This window comes from Phyllostomus hastatus, unplaced genomic scaffold (genome assembly GCF_019186645.2).
Source record: "Phyllostomus hastatus isolate PE091 unplaced genomic scaffold, TTU_PhHast_1.1 phas_contig_118, whole genome shotgun sequence".
Lineage (NCBI taxonomy): Eukaryota > Metazoa > Chordata > Mammalia > Chiroptera > Phyllostomidae > Phyllostomus > Phyllostomus hastatus.
In genome coordinates, this window is record NW_025333543.1 from 2,601,692 (window position 1) to 2,618,406 (window position 16,715).

The following is a 16,715-nucleotide window of genomic DNA, read 5'->3' on the forward strand; positions in this document are numbered from 1 at the left end:
AACTCATTTCTCATTATACTTTGTACTTCCCTATAATGGTACTTATGACAATTGTAATTAATTTATTTGTATAATTATTTATTGAACATTTGTTTTTCCTGTTTAACTCTGAGCTCCAATGAGGACAGGGATTGTGTCTTTTTTAATCTGCACTGTATCTGGTACATTGTAAAATAATAACAATAAGAAGTATTCACTTTTATTGAGTGTTTATTATTTGTTAGGCCCCGTTTTAAGCATTTTACATGTATTATTGTAACATTCACTCAGTTATATTTGTTGAGCTAGTAAGTACATAAATTTGTAATAAACCAAAAGACCCTAAATTTATATAGGGAAATACAAAAAACTCTTTTGCCGAGCCGAACAGGGCCTGGGTGAGAAGGCCTTTTGAGGTTAGTGACCCCACCCACATCCCTGATGAAACCAGGGCTCAGAGAGGTACTGCCACCTACTTAATGTCACACAGGAACATCGAGGATGTGGATTTTCTGATGATGTGTCTATGCTCCTGAGTACAGGGCATCTCACCAACTTTGAGGATTTAAGTTAATCACTCTGAAAACTATGAATATTTCTTCTATGGATTTTTTCATCACTCATACACTCATTCAAAAACATTTGCTGGACATGTACTGTGCACCACCATGCTTTGTGCAAAATAAGGCAGAACTATGATCAGGGAGATGTGCCTGCAAAGAAGAGTGTCCCTAAGGTGTCATCAGCATAAAATAGGGGAGTGTGAGGTACAGATCGGTGGGGGGTATCAGAGGAGGAAGTGATTTCCTCCCATAGAAGTTGAAAAAAATCATCTGGTTTAGTGGGACCATCTCTTCTGGGGGAAAAAAAAACAAACAGAATTCCTTTAATACTGTAAAAAAAAAATGAATCAATCTTGGATGTTAACTCAGAATCAGATCAATCAATGCCCGAGAGAAGTCACGTTTCAGCACTATTACCCTGCGCACACAGTGAAAGCCATGGCTTCCTTGGCCACTCTTCCTCTCCAGACACATTTGCAAGATCAACTTTAAAAACACAATAAAGTTGCTTTACCCTAAAGTTGGTTTTATCAAATTACCTTCTGTATAGACCTTAATTTTTTATACAACCATTTTCATACTTTCTTGGAATATGATTTAAGCTAATTTAACATATCTATAAGAGTTATAAGCAGCTTATAAATTTGACTTTTATGGATTAGGTGACTTGGAATCAATTCAATATTGAAACTTGAATACATATTCATTCATAATGCATCCTGAAATTTTTATCAATTACATTTCATATTTTTTAAAAACTTATAATCACCAGCACATTTTGCAAGTATGCACACATATATTTCTGTTATATTTGATATTAATTTTCATTACTACCCATTGTGAATTTAGAAAATAAAAAGATCTAGTTGATCTTTTAAACTTCAACTTGATTTCCCCCTTTCTTTTCTTTTTTTTTTTTTTGGTGCTGAATTTTTCATGACTGTGCATATTTTCTTTTCTTTCTTTTTTTTTTTTAAATTTTATAGATTTCCCCCTTTCTTACTACACTTGATCTTAGCCAAAAGGCCGAGAAGCAATGACTTCCCCCTTTCTTATGACTGAAACATTTGTATTGTTTGCCATACTGAAGTGTCTAGCTTTGCAAGGAGGTTGTTTCTAAAAAACTATGTAGGAATATGTTTTGGCAAAGAAAATCATCTATTAAATATAATGTTTAAGAGAATACAGAATTTTGATTTGTTTGGGGGAAGACAACTTTTGAAATATTCACATCTCACTAACTGTTAAGAATTGTAAATTTTAAAAATTGATTTCAGGTTTTCATTAAGTGAAAGTTTAAGTGTTCAGTGGATAAAGAGGTAAGCTGATAAGTAGCTTTTCTTACAGCAACTCTCTGGACTTATTAAAACTCTGACCAGAATCAATACTCATGCTATCATGGTGTCTAAGAAGTATGCTAGTAATGAAGTATCCTGCATACATGGAGAAACGGAGTCAGGGTAAGGACCTCAGGACCTGAGCTCAGCTTTTACAAGTTTAAAAGCAATGGACTCTTGAGGTGAACTAAAACTAATGGATTCTGATAGGTTCTTTCACACCTTAAAATCCACACAAAATGATTGAACTTTTATATCAGATCCCAAATATCAGGCATCTGCTTCAAATTGTTACAGGATTGAGATAAAGCATCTATTATCTTTATTACATTTCCCAATCAGACTTTACGCTGTAACTCCTTTCGACAATCCCATGTTATTAAACATGATTCCCCACCTTGATAGAGTATGATGTTTATAAACTAAACAGGTTGAAACTAGTGGAGGGTGAAAGATTCAATCTTGGTTGCATGCCAGACAACTCCTTTTTCCATAATGAAATAAATTCTGTTGAAGGCCCCTTATTCTTAGGGTTCTTTCCTTTTCCTACAGGGCCAGGAAGGTTTCATACACTCTTTTACCATCATCTTGGCTGCACTCTGATTTCATGACCTCTGAGTTAATCCTTCTTTTTTTCCTATTAGTGAGTATAAGCAGGCCGACTTCAAACAGACTGCAATAGGTCACAGGTTTAATGGGCACTGAGATAATCATCTAAATTACATTTCTAGGCCTGATGGGCTAGACAGACTTAGAGGGTGACTTTACCAGTGTATTTGCTGTTAATCAGAAAGGTTGGTAGGTCTGAGTGTAGCTGCCTTTGCCTTCCTCCCTGAGGGGCTGGGTCATATTGACTGATTAGTGAAGGCAGCTGCATTAACTTTCTTCTCCCACAAAATGTGTCATGTCCCTAAAGGACATGAAAGTCACATGTGGCCATGGCTCAAACACCAGACGCACTCTTTTCATCTCTGTGGAATGATCTGCCCTCTACTTGTACAGCACGATCCGCAGCAAAACAGTTGTTCCTGATTTTCACAATCTGTTAACACACAGGAATCTTTATACTAAAGAACTTTCTTCTACATTTATTTCTTGTAGCATCTAGGAAAATGCCATAGTGTATTGTATATTTTTATTACTATATGATTCTTAACTTTAAAAGGAAGAGGAAACATGGAATTACTCTAAGGATAAAAAGAACCAAAATAATTTCACCTCAAAATTCAAAGACAAACATCCTTTGGAGCTCGAGAGGGAATATCACCATGAGTTGTTTTTACAGTACAGACTCATTCAATTTGGTTACATGTTTTAGTTTATTACCAAAGAAAACAGCAGCTTTTCCTCTGTTGGAGTATGATGTTAGAATGTAAGTGCATCCAAAACCCCGAAAAAGAATGAACTGAAGTCACTTAAATTAATCAATATGCTTAATATATAAGTGAATGTAATACAGTATGTCTCATCTCTATAATAATCTATAACTTATAAGCAGCCTTTATACCTACTTTCATTTTATTCTTAATAACAATGCAGTAAAATAGCTTGCAGCAAATATTATCTCCATTTCACAGATCATCGTACTTTCCTGAGAAGTGGCATCTCAGTGACCCTGAGATAGTGACAGAGCAGCACAGAAATCCAGGTCTTTTGATGCCACACCCAACCTTGTATATAACTGAATAACATTTTAAAAAATGTGGTCATCTGGAGAAATGAACTAGTGGTTTAAAAAAAAAAACATTCACTCGAAGAGGCCCTATTGGCAGAGCTGGTAAGTAAACTGTGTTCACTGAATTAGTATCTAAAGTTTAAAAAATCAGATATACTGAACTGATTTAATAAGAAGGATGTTGATTTGTCAAAATAGCCACATACATTCTAAAGTTTCTAGAACCCTGGATGACTCAATAGCATGGAGTTTATAAAAGCCACAATTACATGAAATCATATTTTGGTATAATGCTGAAGAGATCACGTAGAAATTTAACAAACAAATGACTGCAAATGATTTACGTTAAAGCCAAAATCAAAAGAAATATTTTATTTTTATAAGTTCTAACCTGAAAATATTTTGAGCCTTTTTCTGAATTGTAAAAGAAAGAAAGAAAGAATAATTTAGAAACTTTAGATTGAGTAGTAGGTTAATCATACAGAGGACTGAAGTAGGAAGCGGATGTATTGTGAACTCTGTGTGAGGTCTCTGGAGATTGGGGACAGAATGAAAGAGAAGGAAATTATAGTGTGGACAGGATTGATTTCTAAGAAAAGGACTTTTTAATGACATATGGATTGGTCAAACGATCACTAAACATATCATCGCCTTTTGTGACTGAACACTAGCAGAAGTAGTGTAAAGATGATTTTAATACATTCATATAACAATATGTCACTAAACATGAACTCGAGTCTGGTCCATTAATGAGCACAGCCTTTACTCTTATTACTGATTCATTTAGAAGTTTCAAATTTTTAAAGTTTGACAAAAAGAAGTCAAACAAAGGAACAGGCACAAAACAACAGGAAAAAGCACATACTGATTAAAGGAAGTTTCTTTACAATATATACTACTCTATTTGGCATCTTTTGCCTGATTTGTTCTCACAGATTTGAATTATGTTTAACAAAGGCAAATAAAACTAAAAAACATAATAACTTATGGTACCAAAATAGTCATTTTAACTACTAAATTCAATATAATATGCTGCATAAGGAAAAGAAAAGTGCCTTTGGCAATTTTGGAGACTTTGAGAAAAAAAAGTAGAAAAACATTGTTCAGAATCACTTAGAGGAAATGTTAGGGAATGTTTTAGGAAATGGAAAACTACCTTTGTGTCATAAAAAATTCAATGGTCAATAAAGGACTGAAAGTCAACTTACAGAAAGCACCATAAAAGGGGTTGTTGTTGTTTTTCTCTGAAAAAAACTATCTCCCTGGTGACCATACCTAGAGATTTAGTCTTCGCACAAACAAAAACAGGGTTTGTGAGAGATAAATAGTGCTTCCTATCATATAAATAAACAGAAAAAAAACTATTGAGAAGACAATGCATCTGAGCTGCAATTATCCTGAAAGCAGGTGCTTTTTACCTGGCAAAGAAAGGGCATAAGTTCCCAGGAGTAAAAGGCAATGGTTTTCAGAGCGCAGTTCTTGGACCAGACACCCAGGATCAGCATCACTAGGAAACATGTCAGACATGCAAATTCTTGGCCCCACCCAGTCCCACTAAGTCATAAATTCAGGCTGGGGCCTGCAACCTGTGCTCCAACCAACTGTCTGGATATTTTGACACATGCTCATGTTTGAGAATCACTAGCATAAGGAAAAGCAGGACAAGAGAGGAATGAAAGGAAGGTGAAGGGCAGCAAACCTTAGTAAAAATGGTCCTACTGTCTCCAGCAGAAGGTATTATAATCCACTACAAGATTCACAAGCAATTGGTAACATGTAAAGAAACTGAGATCCAGATGCAAGTGAACTAAAGAAGTATACTAGACTGGAAAGGAACTAGACGGCAAACTTTGGATCTAATCATCCAAATCTGCTTTGGCACAAAGTCCTTTTAAACCTTGGGCCAAGTAGCCTGCAGTGGGACAGGCCCTGTGGCGTCTCAGAAAGGGAGGGATCACAGGGTCTTAATTAGGCCTTTAAATCAGACTTGTGATATTCTGAGCTTTTGCTGCTTGGCATTTTCAAACACTTAAACAGTAAAAGAAAGAGAACAACACCTAACAGTGAAGGGAGACTAGGATATACTTCTAAATGTTCACTGACTTAAAATGTATAGGTTAATAAGGTTTTATAAAGTCATTTGGTCTACTCAAACCTGTGATGCCTAAATTATTTCTTTATTATTGACACCAAGTAGTCAACTAGTCAATGCTTTGGATACTTTAGAGAGAAACTTATTGTCTCTTGAAGGGGCCTATTTTCTTTTACTTTTGGAGAGTTATAGGTGTAGGAATGCGCTTATATTGAGTTGGTAGCTGTGTCCTATTATAGTAAGGCTCAATTAAATGCCATAATTAGGAATATTTGTCATTTTTCACTGCCCATTATGCTGTCTCCTCTTATTTAAGAGGGACCCTCTACTATAAAAGCCAGGTACTCCTGCTCCATCTGTCTCGTATATTGAACAAGGACATGTGGCCTAAACTTGGTCAATGGGATGTCCTACACCAAAACTTTGGATACAGAACAACAACAACAACAACAAATAAGCCCTGGCTGGTGTTACTCAATGGATTGAGTGTCAGCCTGCCAACCAAAGGGTCACCAGTTGGATTCCCAGTCTTAGGCACATCCCTGGGTTGCGGGCCAGGTCCCCAGTAGTGGGTGTGCAAGAGGAAATCACACATTGATGTTTCTCTCCGTTTCTCCCTCCCTTCTCCTCTCTAAAAAATAACTAAATGAAATCTTTAAAAAAAAACAAATAAGAAGGGGTGGTTTAAAATTCATTTATGACTTTGATGTTTAGTAGTTGCAGCAGAGGCAGCAGCCTGTAGAATCTGGAGCAGGTGGAATCTGGAAAAGGGAATGTGCCCAGGAACAGTAGGAATGATGGTGCCAAGAGTGGCATCCAGACCAGATGGTTCTCATGCTGTCACATTGTCTGTGGTTTCTTCTACTTCCTTTGATTCCTGTCTATGTTCTGCTTCTTTAGTTTCCCTCGATAGCTCAATTCTGTAAGTCACTGATGTTCTGGATAAGTTCCTTTTTCTACTTAGGTTTGCCAGACTCGATTTCTATTTCCTGAACCTAAAAACCTTGACTGATAATAAATTTGGGATACATGTGAGAGGACCCACAGCTGCCCAAGTTTCCTAGGTGGAGTCTGAAGAAGAAGCAATAACTAGAATGCACAGCAATGAGACAGAGAGGAAACAGGTGGTATCATTTAAGCACTGACTCAAATATCACCTTAAGCCAGAAAAAAAAATCTTGATTTTTCATTTACAACTGCTAGAAAACCACTTTATTTTACTTTTTTAAAAAGATTTTATTTATTTATTTTTAGAGAGGGGAAGGGAGGGCAAAAAGAGAGAGAGAGACATCAATGTGTGGTTGCCTATCAAGCACCCACTACTGGGGACCTGGCCGGCAACCCATGCATGTGCTCTGACTGGGAATCGGATTGGCAACCCCTTGGTTTGCAGGCCAGGATTCAATCCACTGAGCCACACCAGCCACAGCGAAAACCCATTTATTTTAAAATCCAGTTCAAGTTGGGTTTTCCACATTAGCCATACAAATTGTTCTAATCATTACATCTATCTCTTCTCCTCAAATCTCAGCTTTTCTCTCCCACACACTGATTGATTTTATCATTCATAATATGAATAAATTGGGTTACATCAGAAGACACAAAGTAATGGCCTTTGAGTTGAATCTGATCACAGAATTTTTATTTATTTGTTTGGCTTGCAGAAAGTTCCTTTTTAAAAATTATTACCAACATATAAAACTTGGGAGGTCTTCCATCAAAATCCAAGTATTTCATTTTTTTAAAAAAATCTGTAAATCTGACATACTGATTATTGCCATTCCAAAATGGCAATAACCCCCTTGAATGGAATAGCTGCTCTTCACTTTTAACAAGGCATATGCTGTCCCTTTGTCACAGTCCCTAGCACTGCCACTTGCCTCACACTGGGCCTCATTTTGTCAGGTACAATACCCACCTCTGAAAGGATTTGTACTTGCAATGCTTTATGACCAGTGGAGTCTGTCCCAGGTCTTTTAAATGATTCTACCTAAGTATAAAGCAAATAAAGAAATATAAACAAAATGCTAGTCTGGAAAGCCAATCTATATATCAGGATTATAGGAATTTGTTTGGAGGAGAACATGATTTGACCATGAAAATATCCAAAACACTGCAGGTTTGCTCACCTGTCACCTGGAGTAAAAATATCTTAGAATCTTAAGAGCAGCTAATTAAATAGCAATTAATATCATGAACTTGGAAACCAGACAGACTTGAATTTGAGTCCCCGGTCTGACCCTGTTTGCTCTAATGAGAGTGCCCATCACATAGGGTTGTCATGAGTGTTAAAGCGATGAAAAGCAATGAGAACAGAATGTGGTAACAGACGCTTGTAAGGACAGACCGCTTTACTGCACAAGCTCCTTCTGATCATGAATGATAGCTGTGACTGAGGAGATTCAACTTCTAAGGTATAAATAAAAAATAATATTTTTCTTCTCAACCACTATAACTACTGTGCTTCACTGACCAGCCTACCTCCTTTCTCAATGGACTTGGTTTCCTTAATGATATGAAAGCCCTGTATCATTACACTTGAGTCATTGCCACTTATAAATGTCTCATTTTCTTTATAAAGACTTAGCCCTATTCACTAAAACTTTAATTTCGTGTGGGATCCAAAGATCCCCAGGGAAGGTTGGGTTTGCAGCTCCTACAGCTTATGCTGGTTTAATTCTAAGGTGTCCCCTGGGGCATACATACATGCCTCCAGTGACTTGAGTGAACACTGGCCTAGTGTTGTTGTGAAGTGGTTTTGCCAATGTAATCAGAGTCTCAAATCAGTTGACCTTAAGTTAGAGAGGTTAAATCTGGATCCAGAGGTCAGAGACAGGGAGGGCAGAAACAAATCCTGAGAGGGGTTCCAAGTATGAATGGTTCTCCACTGCTGGACGAGATGGTGGAGGGAACCACACGGCAAGGAATGCAGGCAGCCTCTGGGGACTGGGAGTGGCTCTCAGCTGACAGCTGGAAAGGAATGGTGCCTTCAGTCCCACAGTTGCAAGGAACTGAATTCTACAACAACCTGCATGAACCTGGAAGCCCATTCTTCCCCAGAGCCTCCAGCCAAGAATTCAACTCGACCAATACCTTGATTTCAGCTTTCAGTCCCTGAATGAAGAACACAGTCAGAATGTCCCTGGATTTCTGAGCTACCAAATTGTGAGCTAGTAAATGGATGTTGTTTTAAGCTCCTAAATTTGTGATAATTTATTACACAGAAATAGAAAACTAACACCAGAAGCTTGGAGATAGTGGACAGGATCTCTTTTCTCCGAGTTTCCCTAAGCTAGGTCTTCCTGACTTGAGTCAGGAGGAAGGAGAGGGGAACCAAAGTCTCCTTCTCAATAGCCATCAGTCACTGTTGGCCTAGATCACTGTCTATACTCTATGTGGATGGAAATAGCCTCAGATAAGCCCTGATGATGAAGCCAATGCCTGGAGCAATTAGAGGCTCAGCTAGCTTTTCTAGCTGATCCTGATATAAAGGCTCAGGTATGTTTTTGGCCCATGCTGGGTCCCTGATGAGAGAACTTAGTTTCTTCTATCTTCCACAGCTTCAACTCTAACTCTGGAGGCTGCGGCCAGGACAGAGGGACATACGGGTCCTGTGATACAACCTTAGGTACAGATATACGTGTGTGTCCTTATCCCTTCACAGTCTGGCTAACCTCCAGCTGCCTTATCTCAAAAAACTTCTCTTCCTAGCAGTACAAGGCCATTCATCAAGCCCTGTAACTAAGCAGGCATCCAACAAGGTAAAGAAGCATATCTCTCTCCTTCTTGAAGTCATCATGGACTCCTTTCCCTTCCCTGGCTGGGAGTGGAAGGAGGAAGGTAGCCTTGCTTCATGAGCAACACATTCCTCAAAGGTGACCACCTCTCTCTTGGCCCCTCCTGTCATTTGCTGTTGAGTATGTGAAAGTCTGAGGCTAAGGGTGCCTTCTTTTTACTAAGGCACAAAGAATTTAGAACCTTGGTGTTATCTGGTTAACCTCCAGGGACAGGCATGATGCCAACACTATTCTGTTACAAATGTAATGATACATTTTAAGATTTTTGAAAGATGTATTCATATGTGCTACAGCATAGCTTTAATAAAATTGAACATATGTTATATTTTGTATTTAGCTTGGAAGTATAATTTAATTTTACAAATCTTAATTAAGAATTTTCTAGGCATCATACTAAGTGGGATGACCAAAGACCTAGAATTTGGCCTGGAAAAACTTACTCTGTGTGTGCACATGTGTGCATCCATACAAATATGTGTACCTGTGTGTGCGCATCCATGCACACATGTGTTTGTGCAAGTAAGAGAAAGAGAGAGGCAGAGAGAGATGCAGGGAGGTAGCAGAGAGACAGAGAGCAAGCCCCAGGAAGAGACTGGACTCAGTACAGTGTTAGAAGACAGAGACTCGCAGTGATGACACCGTCCTGAACAACATTGTGTTAACGGGCAGGAGAATCCACTCTGCTTAAAATGGAATTTGATTGAAGTTGTGAGTACTTCTGGTAAGAAATAAGAGATAGATTCATTTAAAAAATTCATTTAAACTAAACATCTTAAGATTTAAATATGTGTAATACCTCCAATTGTTTCTTGGTCTAATCAATCTATGTACTTCTGTTTGGGTTTTTTGAAAAAGCAAAACTAACAAACACAAACTTCTGATTAAGTCAGGAGCCCTCTTTGATCTCCCAAAACCAGAAGTTTATTGAAAGGTGATCATCACTCTCCACCCAAGGGTACTCAGAGAAGTTTTGAGAAATTTGAGTTTTACCTATCAAAAAGGTGAACTGCATAAATGTTTTTATTCTTTTTTGAATGTGAAATTTTAAATTTATACCATTTTTACTATACCCAATAAAAAGTGAAATCTTTTATTCTGTGAGTCTGTAAAAGCAACTTTTGAAGTCGGATGTATCTATCAACATACTTATTACAGGCATTTTTCCCTACAGTTTTGGAGAGAGTCTGAAAACCAATGCCAGTGTGGTTTAGATATTCGTAATTGTTTACACATGTTTTAGTAACAAAATATATTTGGAGGGCCTTGTACTTTACTTTTAGGGTATGGGACAGCTGCAAATTATTATCGTTATGGGTAAAAGTGTTCTAACTGGATAATGGTGTTAAAAGGAATATAATATCCCAGAATGCTTCCTTCTAACATGCAACACATATTATTTTATTAAGTTGAGTTATATAAATAAGAATTGGCTATTGTCTGGTCAGTTACTCATGAAGGTGTCTAAGGAAATAGGTTCTCAGTAGAAGCATCAAATAGAAAATGACTGCCCTGACCCAGCTGCTCAGTTGGTTAGAGCATTATCCTGAACACCAAAATGTTTTGGGTTTGATTCCTGGCTTGGGGACATACCTAGGCTGCAGGTTCGATCCCTGGTTGGGGTGCATATAGGAGGCAACCAATCAATGTTTCTCCCTCACATCAATGTTTCTCTCTCTTCTCCTTTCTTTTCTCTAAAATCAATAAACATATCCTTGAGTGAGGATTGAAAGTCTTTTAAATAGAAAATTAATGTGATATATTATTATTATTAATGTTGATGTTATGCAGAGAAACCTAGTAATCCTTTCAAAAGCTAGACAGTTAATAGTCCACATATTACAGTGACAGATTCGAATTAAATATTTAAGAAATGGGACATTGTTTCCAATCATGGTATAATGTGTGAAATGCCTTGGAGATATGGAAAAATTCTTTCCATAGTTGTTTAGCCAGAAAAAGAAATAACAATTAATAAAGGATTGTGTGTGGCTCCCAGAACCTGCAGTGTTTCCTCTGAGGAGGGAGGCCGTGTCAACAGCCCAGAGGAAGCAGGGTTCAAAGGAAATTCATCTAATATTTGTGCCCTGGTTATGAAAGGAGGTAAGAGGCTGTTCATCAGCTGCATGTGGCCAGTTGGCAGGGAGGGCTGCAGGCCAGGCGAGGGGTTACTGTGATCACAGATGGACTTAGTCTGGGAAAGGAGATGCCAGACAGTCCCAGGCAGTGCATGCTATTTTGAGGGCTTTACACAAATCATTATTTTTTCATTCTGTGCCAGTGTTGATGCAGACAAATATATTTGTTGATCAGCTATTGAATATTTGTAGATTACTAAAGTAGTCTCATCCTTGGAGACATCACTCAAGGATTTATTTAAATAATGATTGATAATTACTTCTAAATATGAGGCATGCCTTCCTTTCATCAAAAAATTATAGATTTTGTACTTTATATCAAGTGCATGCCACAAAATCTTTACAAATAAGGGTATGAAATAAAGGGAACTTATTTTAGTCAACAAAAATAGTAAATTTGCAATCCATCATTTATTTTACAAACTTAGAAATAGCTGTTTTCACTAGAGACTTTCTTAAAGACATAGAGCTGGCTCAAGGAACTCAGGAAACATGTCTAAGTCTGGATTCCAATAGCCCTTCTGTGTAAAGCACGGCTGCAAACTTCCAGGAGGTTTGATAACCAGCCCTCAGGCTCTCGTCCTCACTCTGCCACTTAACTGACAATTAAATTTGGTATATTATTAAGGATGGATCTTGACAAGTTTTGAGGTTTACTCATAGGCAGGGTGAAGGGTTGGACTTTCAAGATCCCCCCAACTCTGAAGTGTAATATGACAATGATTTACACATGAGCTAAAAAGAATAAAACTGCTGCCCACAGAGCTACTGGTTAATCTGCAGCTGGAGACATGCCTGGCCACTCATGCCCTTCTCCACTGACATCTTCCCCATTAACAGCTTTGGCCGCTGGATCCCATCCCCCCCACACGGTTGTCACTGAGCTCCCTGGCATACTTGCCCCCTTCCTCAGGGCTGTCCCACTATATTAGCAACAGTATGTGTTAAGATGATTTTTTCCCATTCTATTGGGATATAATTGACAAAGAGAATTTCTGAAGGTTCCTGTAACCTAACCTCACTTGAAAACTTCCTACTATAGAAAAAAAATTGATGACAAATTTCAAACAATAACCTACAAATTAACTTTTGGAGCCATAGTCTTTTGGAAAACATAGCTTGTAAATAGCAGAGCTCTAGAACCAGGCTCCCCAGGTTAAAAAATGGGCTCTGTTATTATAAGCTAGGTGACCTTGAACAAGTTCTCTGTGCCTTTGCTTCTCCACCTGTGAAATAGGAATTATCAAAATATCCACCTCATGTTGTTTTGTTTTGAGAATTCAGTTAATAAACATAAAGCAATTAGAATAGGACCTGGCACCCAGTAAGTGCTGAGAAAATATTACATAATATAAGCTTTAAGTATTCTCAAAAGTGAAAAATCCCTAATCTACGAAGATGTAATTGGCATTTGGGAACTACCCAAAAGTCATTTGGAACGAATTCTGATTTTAAAAAAGTAAAGAAAGCCCTGGCTTCTGTGGATTGATCACTGGCCTGTGAACCAAAGAGTCACTGGTTCGATTCCAGTTGCAGCACATGCCTGGGTTGTGGGCCAGGTCCCCAGTAGTGGGTGCTTGAGAGGCAACCACACATTGATGTTTCTCTCCCTCTCTCTCTCCCTTCCCCTCTCTCTAAAAATAAATAAATGAAATCTTTTTTAAAAAGTAAAGAAAGTTTAATAGTTTGCATCAAAATTATGTGAATATATATGATGAGACTCATTTTTTCATTTAGTTTATTATCAGGTAAGGATAAATGTATTGTGTTTAGAAGGGATGGCTTTCAATATGATGGTTTCCTTAGAGACTATACATACTAAACACTAAATTACACTGTGGCTATACCGTGTGCCTGCTGACATACAAATGCTGTCACTATACTTCACTGCTCATTTCTACAAATGGCAGAGGAAACACTGATCTCCTTACCTTCAATGGAATCCACCAAATAATATCTGTGAGGGATGTTCCTGTGTTTGGGGGAAAAACAACTTCTTTTTGTTAAATAATTTCAGTGCTCAGCCTCACAGTTGGGATTGCTAATAAAATGGCATACAAAATTGCACAGCTATCAAAATTAAAACACATTTCAGGGCAAATTGTACAGTCAATTTTGGAATTTGTGTTTTATCACAATCACTATATAATTTACAGTATAATTTGTTAGCACAGGTGGTTTGCTCTGCAAAACTTTTTATATTTTTATCTTACTATATCTAAACTAAAATATAAGCAGTTTAAAAATCTCCAGTTCAGTTTACTAGACCTCAGTAGGAAAAAAAATCCTGTTTTAAACTTTCCTCTTATACCAGCCTTAAGACATATTTTATTTATCTATTTATATTTTGCAAACATGTTTATTGAGCTCTTTCTATGCCAGTCACTATTATAAGCTCTTCAAAATATTAGCTCAGTTTTTACTTAAAACAACCCTGTAAGGTTGGTGTTATTATATCCCCATCTGAGAGATGAGAAGCCTGTCCCAGGTTTCCAACAGGAAGTAGTGAACTATGACTCAAATTCAGATATCACAAATAATGTTTTGATCAAAGTATGTAAGAGTGGTTATTTCACTTAAAGAAAAGTCTTCCCTTTCTACTATTTCTTGAACCTTTGAAATCCGGGTCTCATCTTCATCAGCTTAATTTAAAAATAATCTATCAGGTCAAGCAACCCACATGCAATATTTATTTTCCAAATCATTAGGTCTGGAAAGATCATCCTCAGGCATGTGGGGCAGTGGCACCGGGGGCAGGAGAATAGAAAAGGGGAAATCCCAGAAAAGCCACTGAAAGTCTGCACCACATTGCTGAAGAATGAGTCCCAAAGAGATGAAGGCCACTGGGCAGGGGAGGCCTGGTCTGCTTTGAAAAGTGAGGTCATGCTCAATGTTTTAAACTCATTAGTCTTGCCTAAAAAAAGGATAGGAGTAAAAAAGACAAATTAGCAGCCTTTTCAAAAGAAGTTAAATATGTGAGGCAGTAAAGTGTCCTAATTCTGCCTTCAGGGAACATATGTCAAACCAGCTTGTAGCTCTACATTCGGTGAAACCATCTGCAGGGAATATCCCACCCCTCACTCTGGTTCCTACAACATGTGCCTTTGAAGGAAATGGTCCAGTTGGTCAAATGCATGTGGAATTTTCTCAGCATTACCTAATTAAGACATTAAGCCAACCTTTTCTGAACAAAAAACAATTTGTTACAGCCTGCTAAAAGAAAGCACATCAATGGCTGGGACTAACGAGGACAGCAGAAATAGTCCAAATGACATATTACCTAATTTCCCTGTGTTTTCAGAACCACCATTACCTACAACTCATAACCACTTTCTGAGCCTTTGAGAAGAAAGTCATAGATAGGTACTTGCTCCTCACAGGTGTTTATTTCTAAAGCAATATCAAATTTAGTGGCATTTTGCTTTAAGAACTATAATAATTGCTGATTCTTTGTGCTAATAGAAATCACTAAAAGAGGACACATAATTCCAAAATGTAATACTGTTATATAGACATTAATTTTGTTATCATTAAAGTTATGAATGAAATAATATATGTAAACATTTAGTAGGTTGCTCAAAGTAAGTGGTCCATAAATTAATTTATAATCATGTATATTTATGCCAGAAATGAAACTGACCTTACTATGTTTGTTGCTATAGCTATATTCTACTTCATATTTTCAGATACCAGGATAAGAGTTTCTTACTTGGGGCTTTTCATATTTCTGAAATTGTATACAGCATTGGATATGATTATACATTATTTCTTGAGACAAGGGATAAAAACTTTTATCAGATACTCATCAAAAGGATACCTTGTGCCCTGGCTGGTGTGGTTCCATGGACTGAGTGTCAGCCTGTAAACCAAAGGTTGCCAATTTGATTCCCAGTCAGGGCACATGCCTGTGTTGCAGGCCAGGTCCCCAGTAGGGGGTACGTAAGAAGCAACCACACACTGATGTTTTTCTCCCTCTCTTTCTCCCTCCCTCCTTCTCTCTAAAAATAAATAAATAAAATCTTTTAAAAAAAGGATGCCTTGATTCCTCTAAAGTGTTAAGAATCACTGGCCCAGAGTAACCATTTGCTTTAAATTGTCTTATATGGAGCCAAACTCTGTTGTTGGATGAAGCCACAAATATCTTTTAAAAAATGTCATGTTTTAGACTCAGCTTGGTAGTCATAGAATGACTTATACAAATGTTAACCCTCGTGCCCAATATCTCTCTCCTTTCTCATCACCATCTTTGCTCTCTGGCCATGGACTGTTGCTACAGGTAGTTTGGACTTGAGAAATGAGGACAAAAGTGGCAAAAGAGAGATAAAAGTTCTAAGGACCCTTTGGAGCAATTAAATCCTACAAAGAATCATTGGAGTTATCAAGAGCATCTCCCTTTATTTGTTTCTCCTTCAGTCACAACCTCTTTCAATGTTCCAAATGTCACAGTTGAAATCTGGTTACTCTAAATGGAATATTTTATTTAAAAACCTCTCACAGCTCCTTTCTATTTCCCTCTGCAGCACAGAAATCAGGAGACTGATTCTTAGAATGCCAAATATAAACTTCAAATCAATATGAGTGTATGCAGCAGAAGGGCATACTCAGAAGAACTTCCCTGGATGCCGGTGGAAGCCAAAACGATCCAATTCTCCTGCACATTGTATTGGCATTACTGCACTAACGGTAGTAAAAGTTTGTTTCTTTATGTAAAGGAAGCAGATGTGACTTGGAGAAACACAGAGAACAGATGTGCTGCTCAAAAGATTTTATTTAAATGGTAATTTATCTGACCATAAGTTACATAAACTCACGAGGTGAGTGTTTAACATAACTCTTTTTCAGCAACTCAGAAAGATAATTTATATAAGTGCCACAATAGATCATGAATTAAAGAACGCACTCCACTCACCTTCACTTGCTTTTTAAGAAAATTGTGCTAAACAAAAATTGTCTAGCCTTCAAAGCATGTAAAGTCTTACTAGCCACTAAAGAGGCCTCTGTGTTCAGAATGTCTGGGCATGCAAACTTCACAGAAACAAAATTTCACTGTCGTCACCGCCACATGGGCTTTTGAAGAAGCTGGTAAAGAAATGGAGAGAAGAGGGAATTTCAGGGGAAAAAGGGAAGGGTTTACAGG

At 37.6% G+C, this 16,715-nt stretch overlaps 1 protein-coding gene and 1 long non-coding RNA gene across 4 annotated transcripts in view; one reads left to right on the plus strand and one right to left on the minus strand.

Annotated features, from left to right (window-relative positions):
- CPED1 (cadherin like and PC-esterase domain containing 1) overlaps positions 1-16,715 on the minus strand; it is a 273,386-nt gene that overhangs the window by 100,632 nt on the left and 156,039 nt on the right. The gene's annotated exons all lie outside the window — the stretch shown is intronic.
- Positions 1-16,715, plus strand: part of LOC123824057 — a 36,238-nt gene that overhangs the window by 13,927 nt on the left and 5,596 nt on the right. Inside the window, exon 2 of the long non-coding RNA XR_006786641.1 lies at positions 16,099-16,392. This is a non-coding gene — a long non-coding RNA (uncharacterized LOC123824057). The remainder of the gene's footprint in view (positions 1-16,098; positions 16,393-16,715) is intronic.